Source organism: Gekko japonicus, unplaced genomic scaffold, assembly GCF_001447785.1.
Source record: "Gekko japonicus isolate JY-2015 unplaced genomic scaffold, Gekko_japonicus_V1.1 scaffold3793, whole genome shotgun sequence".
NCBI lineage: Eukaryota > Metazoa > Chordata > Lepidosauria > Squamata > Gekkonidae > Gekko > Gekko japonicus.
Window position 1 is genome coordinate 87464 of NW_015161523.1, and position 8904 is coordinate 96367.

The 8904-nt window shown below is 46.9% G+C and overlaps 1 pseudogene; it reads right to left on the minus strand.

The window, feature by feature from the left end:
- Positions 1-223: 223 nt before the first annotated feature.
- The window catches only part of LOC107125798, a 14843-nt pseudogene continuing 6162 nt past the window's right edge, over positions 224-8904 (minus strand).

The following is an 8904-nucleotide window of genomic DNA, read 5'->3' on the forward strand; positions in this document are numbered from 1 at the left end:
TACCATGGGCAGGGCGATTCCTCTTCCTCGGTGTTAACACCCGTGAGAATGACCAAAGGGAGCAGAAACTTTGGTTGAAACAAGTCATACATCTCCGATGACGGCAGCTTTTGTGATTGCTATTTGTCTCTGCTAGAGAACTTCTGCTCCGAAAGCTGAAGCAGCTTCTGCTAGTAGGCGGGAAAAGCTATGAGCCAGTTCCCATCCTTGCAAAACCCTCCCTTTAAATGAGCAGAGGTTGCCACGAAGCTATGGGCTGCTGGATCGACTGCATCATGCTGCCCTGGTGATAATTCGTTTCGCCGGGTCCTCTTTTCCCCAGAGCAGCCTGTCCAATAAGCTGCCTGCCACTGGGATGCATTTTGTAAATGGAGACCAGGACAGCACAGTCCCACACTACAGGCTCAGGAAGGTGGAAGAGGAAAGTCTCGTTGAAAACGGTAACTGATGTGAGAGTCTTGGGTTTGGATTTCTGGTGCTTCTGCTTATGGAGGTTCCAGAAGACATCAATCCTTGCATATATACCTGGAGCAGAGAGAACATCAGGAGAAATGACAACATTTGAAACACCTGGAATTCTTGCCCCAACACTGCAAAAGTTCCTTGGCATTTTGCAGAGATTGAAGAATAAATATATGGTATATGATTAATCAGAGCTCATTTCCTGCAGGAGCGCATAGGAGCGGAGCTCCGGCAGTAAAGAGCCCAGGGGGCGGGCACATGCAACAAGCCCCACCCCCTGCACCTAGCAGCCCTCAGTCAGAGCAAGAAGGAGCCAGATAAGTTGCAGAGCCATCACCCCAGCCCTCCAGCCCAAAACAGTCCAGTTGCGCCTTTTAGACCAAGTTTTATTCAGGTACAAGCTCTCCCTCCTCTGCGAGAACAGATCTGCACGTCCCCCCCCCAATAGCTAAGAATCCAAAACAACCCAGCGGAGCCTGAGCAGTGGGTGTTGCCTTCTGACACTCTTCCGGTGATGTCAGGGGGTGTGGCATATGCAAATAAGTTATGCTCAGGGCTCTTTTTATAGAAAAAGCCCAGCAGGAACTCATTAGCATAACAGGCCACACTCAACAGCAGAAACTCATTAACATATTAGGCCACACTCCTGATGACACAGCTTATTAGCATATTAGGCCACACCCCCATGTTACCAGAAGTGTAGTCATCCAGCCACACCTACCTGTTGCTTCTTATTCTGTTTACCCTGTTTGTTGTCAAAACCCAGGGCTTTTTTTTTGTAGCAGGAACTCCTTTGCATGTTAGGCCACACACCCCTAATGTAGCCAATCCTAATGAGTTTCTGCTGTCGGGTGTGGTCTAGTATGCTAATGAGTTCCTGCTGGGCGTGGCCAACTTGGGAGCCAGCTGGAACTCTGTTCCTGTGCGTTCCTGCCCCAAAATAGCCCTGGTTATGCTAATGAGTTAGGCTAATGAGCTCCTGCACCTCTTTGTCTACGAAGACAACCCCTGTGATTAATTTTCAATGAAGTCTGGGAAGGAAGAATCTGGACTATTAATGACAGCCTTACAAAACACGCTATGCCCAAGAGACTAATGTATGCCAGGGTGTAATTACATGATACACGTGACACATGTCAGAGGATAGGTGCATGACCAGACTTAACATTTTAGTATTCATCCATGAGCCTCTGGAATATTCACCCGTCTCGTTTCGCCTAACTTTTCTCGCTTATACTGGCCTGCCACTGAGGGCCATCCTGCATGATACACCCAACACCCCAGGTCACATGGGCAAGAGCGAACTTGCAGTCAGACATACATCAGAAAGCAACTCAGCTTAACTAGCGCTTGTTCACTCAGTGCTGTGAAAACCTCCTCCACCACCATCCTTTCCACTGGTGAAAGCGGGATGGGAGGGAAATTGGAAGCTCCTTCTCCCCCCACTGGCAGCAGTGAGCAAATGAGCGTTCTTAAAGCTGAGTTCCCCTGATGTACATCTGATTGCACGTCAAAGCAAGACCTGTGAATGATTCAGAGGCAGGTGGGTAAGTAATATAATGCCGCAATGTTCCCTCTAAGCCCCACAGTTGTTGTGAGCAGGAATTCTGCCTCGTGAGTGGGAAAAGCTAGTAGCATTGAGCTGTGAGTGAGTCTACATTTGACTATCACGTAAATTAGTTTTTTAGAAGATTACGTCCACAGCCTTGTGAAAAAATCCCAAAATAAATTCTTTTAAATTATAGTTAAACTATATTTTAAGGATACTTTAAACATTATAAGAGAAAACAGAATCAAGTCAAATTTTACCCACCCCTTCTACCAGTTTGGTATAGTGGTTAAGTGCGCGGGCTCTAATCGGGGAGAACGGGGTTTGATTCCCAACTCCTCCACTTGCACCTGCTGGATGACCTTGGGCAAGCCATAGTTCTGTCAGAGCTGTTCTCTCAAGGACAGCTCTGGAAAGAGCTCTCTCAGCCCCACCTACCTCACAGGCAGAGTTCCCTCTGAGCTGAGTTAGTGTGAGCTAGCTCACAGTCTTTTAGCCTCCAGCTCATAGATTTTTGACTTAGGAAGGATGGCTCCAGAGCAATGTAATTCATGCTGCTGCCAAATCGCTTGCTCACAACTTTAAAGGGAGCATTGCTCACAGGGTGTCTGTTGTGGGGAGGGAAAGGAGTTTGTAAACTGCTCTGAGACTCCAAGTGAAGGTGGGGGGTATAAATCCAATCTCTTCTTTTTCTATATCGGCAGACCTGTCCTCCGAAGAAGAGGTCTACCCACTCCTTCCCACCATATTGGTAGGCCTGGCCTTGTGCTGAGCCTAGGGCTGCCAAATGTGGGTGGGGAGCGGGGAATCCCCCGCTTTGAAGCCCCGATTTCCGACGCGGCGGATTTGGCAACCCTAGCTGAGTGCTGAGCCTTAGAAAACATACCAGTGCTTGGAGGGGGGGGGACTCGTGCGGTCTGCTTTGTTTTGGTTTTTTTAGTGAAACATGACAACCAGCATTACAGGTCAAGTGTACAATCACTGTCAGAACCCTGCCTAACCTAACAAACAGGAAGTTGCTTAAATGTTATCAACCTGCCCAAACTACTTATTTATTCAAATATTTATAGCCCACTTTTCCCTGTGACTCAAGGCAGCTTACAAATCATACTGAAAAGCATAATAGGGTTGTGCTTTAAAAAAAAATATTTTTTTCCTGGCTCCATTGTAGCCTATGGGGATTGGGGACCATTATAGTCAATAGGCCCCATAGGCTATAACGGAGAATCGATCTTGGGGGTATCTGGGGCTCTGGAGAGACTTTTTTTTTTTAAGGTAGAGGAACCAATTTTTCAGCATAGCTGCTGGTGCCTCTTTGGGTTGCCAGGTCCTACCTAGCTGCTGGTGGGGGACTTCCAATCCTTCCTTCTGTTCTTCTTGCGTGCATGCCGCGATGACATCACCCAGAAGTGTTGTCATTGTGTTTTCGACATTGGGAGTGACTGTCACAACCCACAACTTAAGCAATGGAGCACACGCTTCTGAAGGAAGGTTTTGCTTTATTGATAAGCCATAGATGCATTGACAGGAACACTGTTCAGAATGACGGATTGGACATGCGCATAATAAGATATAGGGTATTCGTATGTCCCCCCCACCTCACTGGCCAATTAGGCCAATTAGGCCTCTTCATGCGCTCGGGGTAAATAATGAGATCCCTAACGGTAGCAAGCTGGCACCCAAACGGTAGGAAATAACCATAGACCCAACATCTCCTCTCCAGCACATCTTCAAGGTTAAAGATAAGCTTTACTGCTACTACAGAAGGAAGCTAATAGGAAAGAATGCAAAGCAATTAAACCAGTAGAGAAATTGGATTGGGTTGATTGGGGCCCTCAAAATCAGGGGATCCCCTAGACCCACTGGGGGAATGGCAACCTTAGTGCCTCTCCTCAACCCCCCCCAAAAAAAAAATTCAAAAAGATTGGACTGGGGGGTGCAATTTGATGGGCCCCAGAAGGAGGTGCCCCCATCCTTCATTGTTTCCGATGGAGAGGAGAATGTCTTGTGAGTAGAAGCTCACAACCCCTGAGTAGCCTGTTAAAATTTTGTGCACCAGCACTCCCTAGCACAGCTTAACGGGAACTGTGGTGGCGATAGGAAACTGGGTATCATTATAAACTTCAAACTGACTTTAATTATGCAGAGGTCCACTGAAATCCTGATACACACCCTACAACAGGGGTGTCAAACATATGGCCTGTGGGCTGGAATTGGCCCATCCAGGGCTCTTAACTGGCCCATGAGCAACTGATTACCTTTATTGCCAGGTGACAGAGGCTGTGCATTGTGTCCCTGTATACTGTCGCAGTGCTAATGCGTAACGGGTGGTGGCACTGGGAGGGTGGGCATCGAGGAAATACCGTAGGAGTGTTAACGTTTTGAGCATGTTTGTATTTTGAGTAAAAAATAATATTGTTGATTGGGTTTGCCTGGGTCTTTTATAAAGTTTATATCTCTGGTATCTGGCATTGCATTTTAGGGCACACATGGCCCTGCCCAACAACGTCACACTTATATCAGATTCCAGCCCTCGTGACAAACGAGTTTGACACCTTTGCCCTACAGTATCTGCCACATCTTCGCTACTATGAACCAGTTCTGGGCAAAAAGGTGATTGCAGGTGGGAGCAGCAAGTTAGAACAGAATGCCCATATTAGCCAACAAAAAGAAGGATATTTACGTTTCTCTGGACTATTGTACATGGAGGCAGTTTTAACCTTTAGCAGCCCTTTAGCAGCCACATCTTGACAGGGAGACACTTCAGTGACACAAGCTCCTCTCCGACAATGTCCTATGGAGGGATATATCATGTTCAGTAAACACCTGTGGAGGTGAAGCAGCTCCATTGCAGTACACACACACCCTGTTTGTTCCTCATTAGTTCCTTTGTCTTTCCCTTCTTGAGTTGCTTGTCTCTCTAGAACAGTGGCTTTGAAACTTTCTACCTTCCCATAATATTTCCTACACTGAGGAATGAATTCCACTGTCATGGAACTCCTGAATACCTGCACTGGATGACTGCTGTTGTTCACCCAAGGTATTTGGACTTCCTGCCACAGACACAGGGGTCATTTCCTGCAGGAGCGCACAGGAGCGGAGCTCTGGCAGTAAAGAGGCCCAGGGGGCGGGCACATGCAACAAGCCACACCCCCTGCTCCTTCAGATAATATTTCCTACACTGAGGAATGAATCCCTGTGTCACTGTCATGGAACTCCTGAATACCTGCACTGGATGACTGCTGTTGTTCACCCAAGGTATTTGGACTTCCTGTCACAGACGCAGGGGTCATTTCCTGCAGGAGCGCACAGGAGAGAAGCTCCGGCAATAAAGAGCCCAGGGAGCGGGCACATGCAGCAAGCCCCACCCCCTGCTCCCAGCAGCCCTCAGTCAGAGCAAGAAGCAGCCAGGTAAGCTGCAGAGCTCCCGCTGGCTCCCCGGTCCAGTGGCACCTTTAAGACCAAGTTTTATTCAGGTACAAGCTCTCCCTCCTCTGTGAGGACAGATCTGCACGTTCCCCCCCCCAATAGCTAGCCATCCAAAATAGTCCAGTGGAGCCTGAGCGGTGGGTGTTGCCTTCTGACGCACTTCCGGTGATGTCAGGGGGTGTGGCATATGCAAATAAGTTATGCTAATGAGCTCCTGCACCTCTTTTTCTACGAAATGACCCCTGCACAGATGACAGAATTGGCACCCCAAATGGGGCATGAACCCACAATCCCTGGTTTTGGGATTAGGCCAGGGGATCTTCTGTGGACTAAGGGTTTATCCTTAGTGGCTGTACATTGCCGAGGAAGATTGGAAGTGGGCAAGCAAGTATCTTTCAGGAAGTTTGCACTTTGCAAGATTTGTAATGAAAACTGATACTAAGTATGTTTCCCTATCAGTGGGGAAAGTGGGCAGGAATGGGTAAGAATGGATTATCAATTTTAAATATGGCATACTGAAAGGACTAAGCTTGGAGCTATTGTATAATTTTACAAGAATCTGGACAAAAAGTATGGATCGCTTTCCTTCGTTTTATTTTTTTTAATGTAATTTATGTTCTTTCTCGTCCAGTTTTCTCACAGGGACTCGAGGCAGATTACACATAGTGAGTCAGTACAACTGATAAAACGGGATGTTCAGTAACCACTGCCCTTTTAAACATTATGACCAAGTTCATTCTAGTTTCAGAGTAAACAGTTACCCAAAGCTGTACTCCAGTCTTCTCATTCCTGCATTTAGCATCCATTTGTTACAGAGTTACCTTCCACTTCCCTAATGGTGTTGTGAGACCCCTGAAAAGTGTAGCAGGATTGGCTGTGCTGTAGGTTGCTAACTGTGAAAGGCCTCCTAGGTACTAGGCATACAAAATGGCAGCAAAAGTATATTCCTCTGTTCATTCCCTGTGGACATTGTGAACAATCATGTATATGCGCACAGAAGAATGATTCGGAGACTGGCAGTGCAATGCTGATCATAGTTTTAGATGTCCGTCATGGAAACCTGAATATATTGGCAGGTGCTGTCAATCCACAGGCCTAAAGCATTTAGGCATAGCTGAATTAATTACTCTCCCTATAGCTATCAACCCTTCCCAGTTATTAACGTAGTGTCATGATACTGCCTAGATTAAAAAGAGTGTTACTTGGCATAAACTACTTACTCTCAGCACACACTTTTACCACGGGGATTGGCAGAAGGGAGTATTTAAGGGGTTGGGTATTGCTTCCCGAGATCTGGTTCACACATGAGGTTGAGTTTCACTTCCTAGTAGCGGCATCTCGTGTTTCATTTGGATGATGAAACCAAATAGGGTCACTGGGTGCATGTGGCCTACTACACATGCCAGCATCATTGACTCACTTGGCAGGGAGAACACTGATGTGTGTAATAATTCACGTGATCCTGGCAACCCAACACAGCACATAAATCAGGTCTCAGTGACTGCAAGATTTCCAATGTGCTATTAATCTGGAATAAAAGACATTAATTAATGTAGATTTGGGACACAGGGAAGCCACTGTGGTTACCTTTGTAGCTCTGCGCAATTCTTCACAGAATTCCATACTTTGGAAAGTCTTTAATGCATTCAAGGCTACCCTCACCTCTCCAAGAGGTGTGTGCCGGGAATATCTGTCAAAGTGTTTAACCTGCGGGATAACAATAATAAATGTATATATTAAGGTTGTCCTCAGTGTTCCAAGTGCTTTGCCTGCATTCTCGCAAGTAATCCTTAACAAAACCCCGTGAGATTCAGGCGCATAACCATATTGGTCTGAAGGAACAGAAGAAAGTTTGAGTCCAGTGGCACCTTTAAGACCAACAAATAGCTCTGCGCAATTCTTCACAGAATTCCATACTTTGGAAAGTCTTTAATGCATTCAAGGCTACCCTCACCTCTCCAAGAGGTGTGTGCCGGGAATATCTGTCAAAGTGTTTAACCTGCGGGATAACAATAATAAATGTATATATTAAGGTTGTCCTCAGTGTTCCAAGTGCTTTGCCTGCATTCTCGCAAGTAATCCTTAACAAAACCCCGTGAGATTCAGGCGCATAACCATATTGGTCTGAAGGAACAGAAGAAAGTTTGAGTCCAGTGGCATCTTTAAGACCAACAAAAGTTAATGCACATGGAAGCTTATACCCAGAATTAAACTTTGTTGGTCTTAAAGGTGCCACTGGACTCAAACTTTGTTCTAAAACTCTGTGAGGTAAAAGTAAAGTGTGCTGTCAATTCACAACCAACTCATACTGACCTCATGAAGTTCTACCTCATGGGGTTTTCAAGGCAAGAGATGAAGAGAGGCCCCGGGTCACACAGGCCAGATATCGCGGGGGAGGGGGGAGGCATGGCTGTTCGCCCCAGAGCAAAATAAAACACGGTAGCCTGATCACACGGTCCTCTGAGTCTCCGTGCTTCGGCTGTTAGCTGGCGATCACACGGCGATGCTGCAGCGTGGCAAAGAAGCGGCGCGATCACACAAGCGTTTCACATTTGTGCACATGAGCAGTTCCGCAGAGCAGCACTGCTTTCAGTTTTGCGTTTGTGCGCATGCGCTTGCTGAAAAACATCCGGTCTGTGACGGGATGTGGGCGGGCACCGGATGCCACGGGATACTAGTGCTCCCACGATCAGACGCCCGCCTGTGCCGCGTGTTTTCTGGATACTAGTGCACTTTCTTCTTCTTCTTCTTAAAATGACTTTATTTATAATTTTTTTGGTACTTTTTAACTCCGCATCTTCGGCGGGATGCCATGGGTTGGCCACGGGTGCACTACGCTTCCCAGATGTTGCGGTGTGATCGCGCCCCGAAAATCCACCCGACATTCATGCCTTTCGCACGGGCAAATTCTCCGTGTGACCCCATTGTCTTTCTCTGCATAGCAGCCCTTGTCTTCCTTGGATGCCTCCCGTCCACGCACTAATTGTGGCTTATCCTGCTTAGCTTCTAAACTGTGACAAGATTAGGCTAGTCTGAGCTATTAGGACTGTGACACCACGTGAGGTAGGACAGCGGCATTCTTCAGACGGTGAGGTAAAGCTGAGAGAGATGGCTTCTTTCCAGTGGAATCACAGGCAAGGAGATATTTCAAACTGAAGATTTCCCTAAGTAGCTCAAGATCTTAACCATCACAATATGCAAAATCTAAAAAAAAATAAAAATGAAAAAACATTTCTTGCAATGTACCTATGTGTAGTCTAAAGTAAAGGTAAAGGTTCCCTTGCTCGAAAGCCAGTCGAGTCCGACTCTAGGGTTGCGGTGCTCATCTCCGTTTCAAAGCCGAAGAGCCAGCACTGTCCGAAGACGTTTCCGTGGTCATGTGGCCGGCATGACTAAACACCAAGGCGCACGGAACGCTGTTCCCTTCCCACCGAAGCGGTGCCTATTTATCTACTTGCAATTTC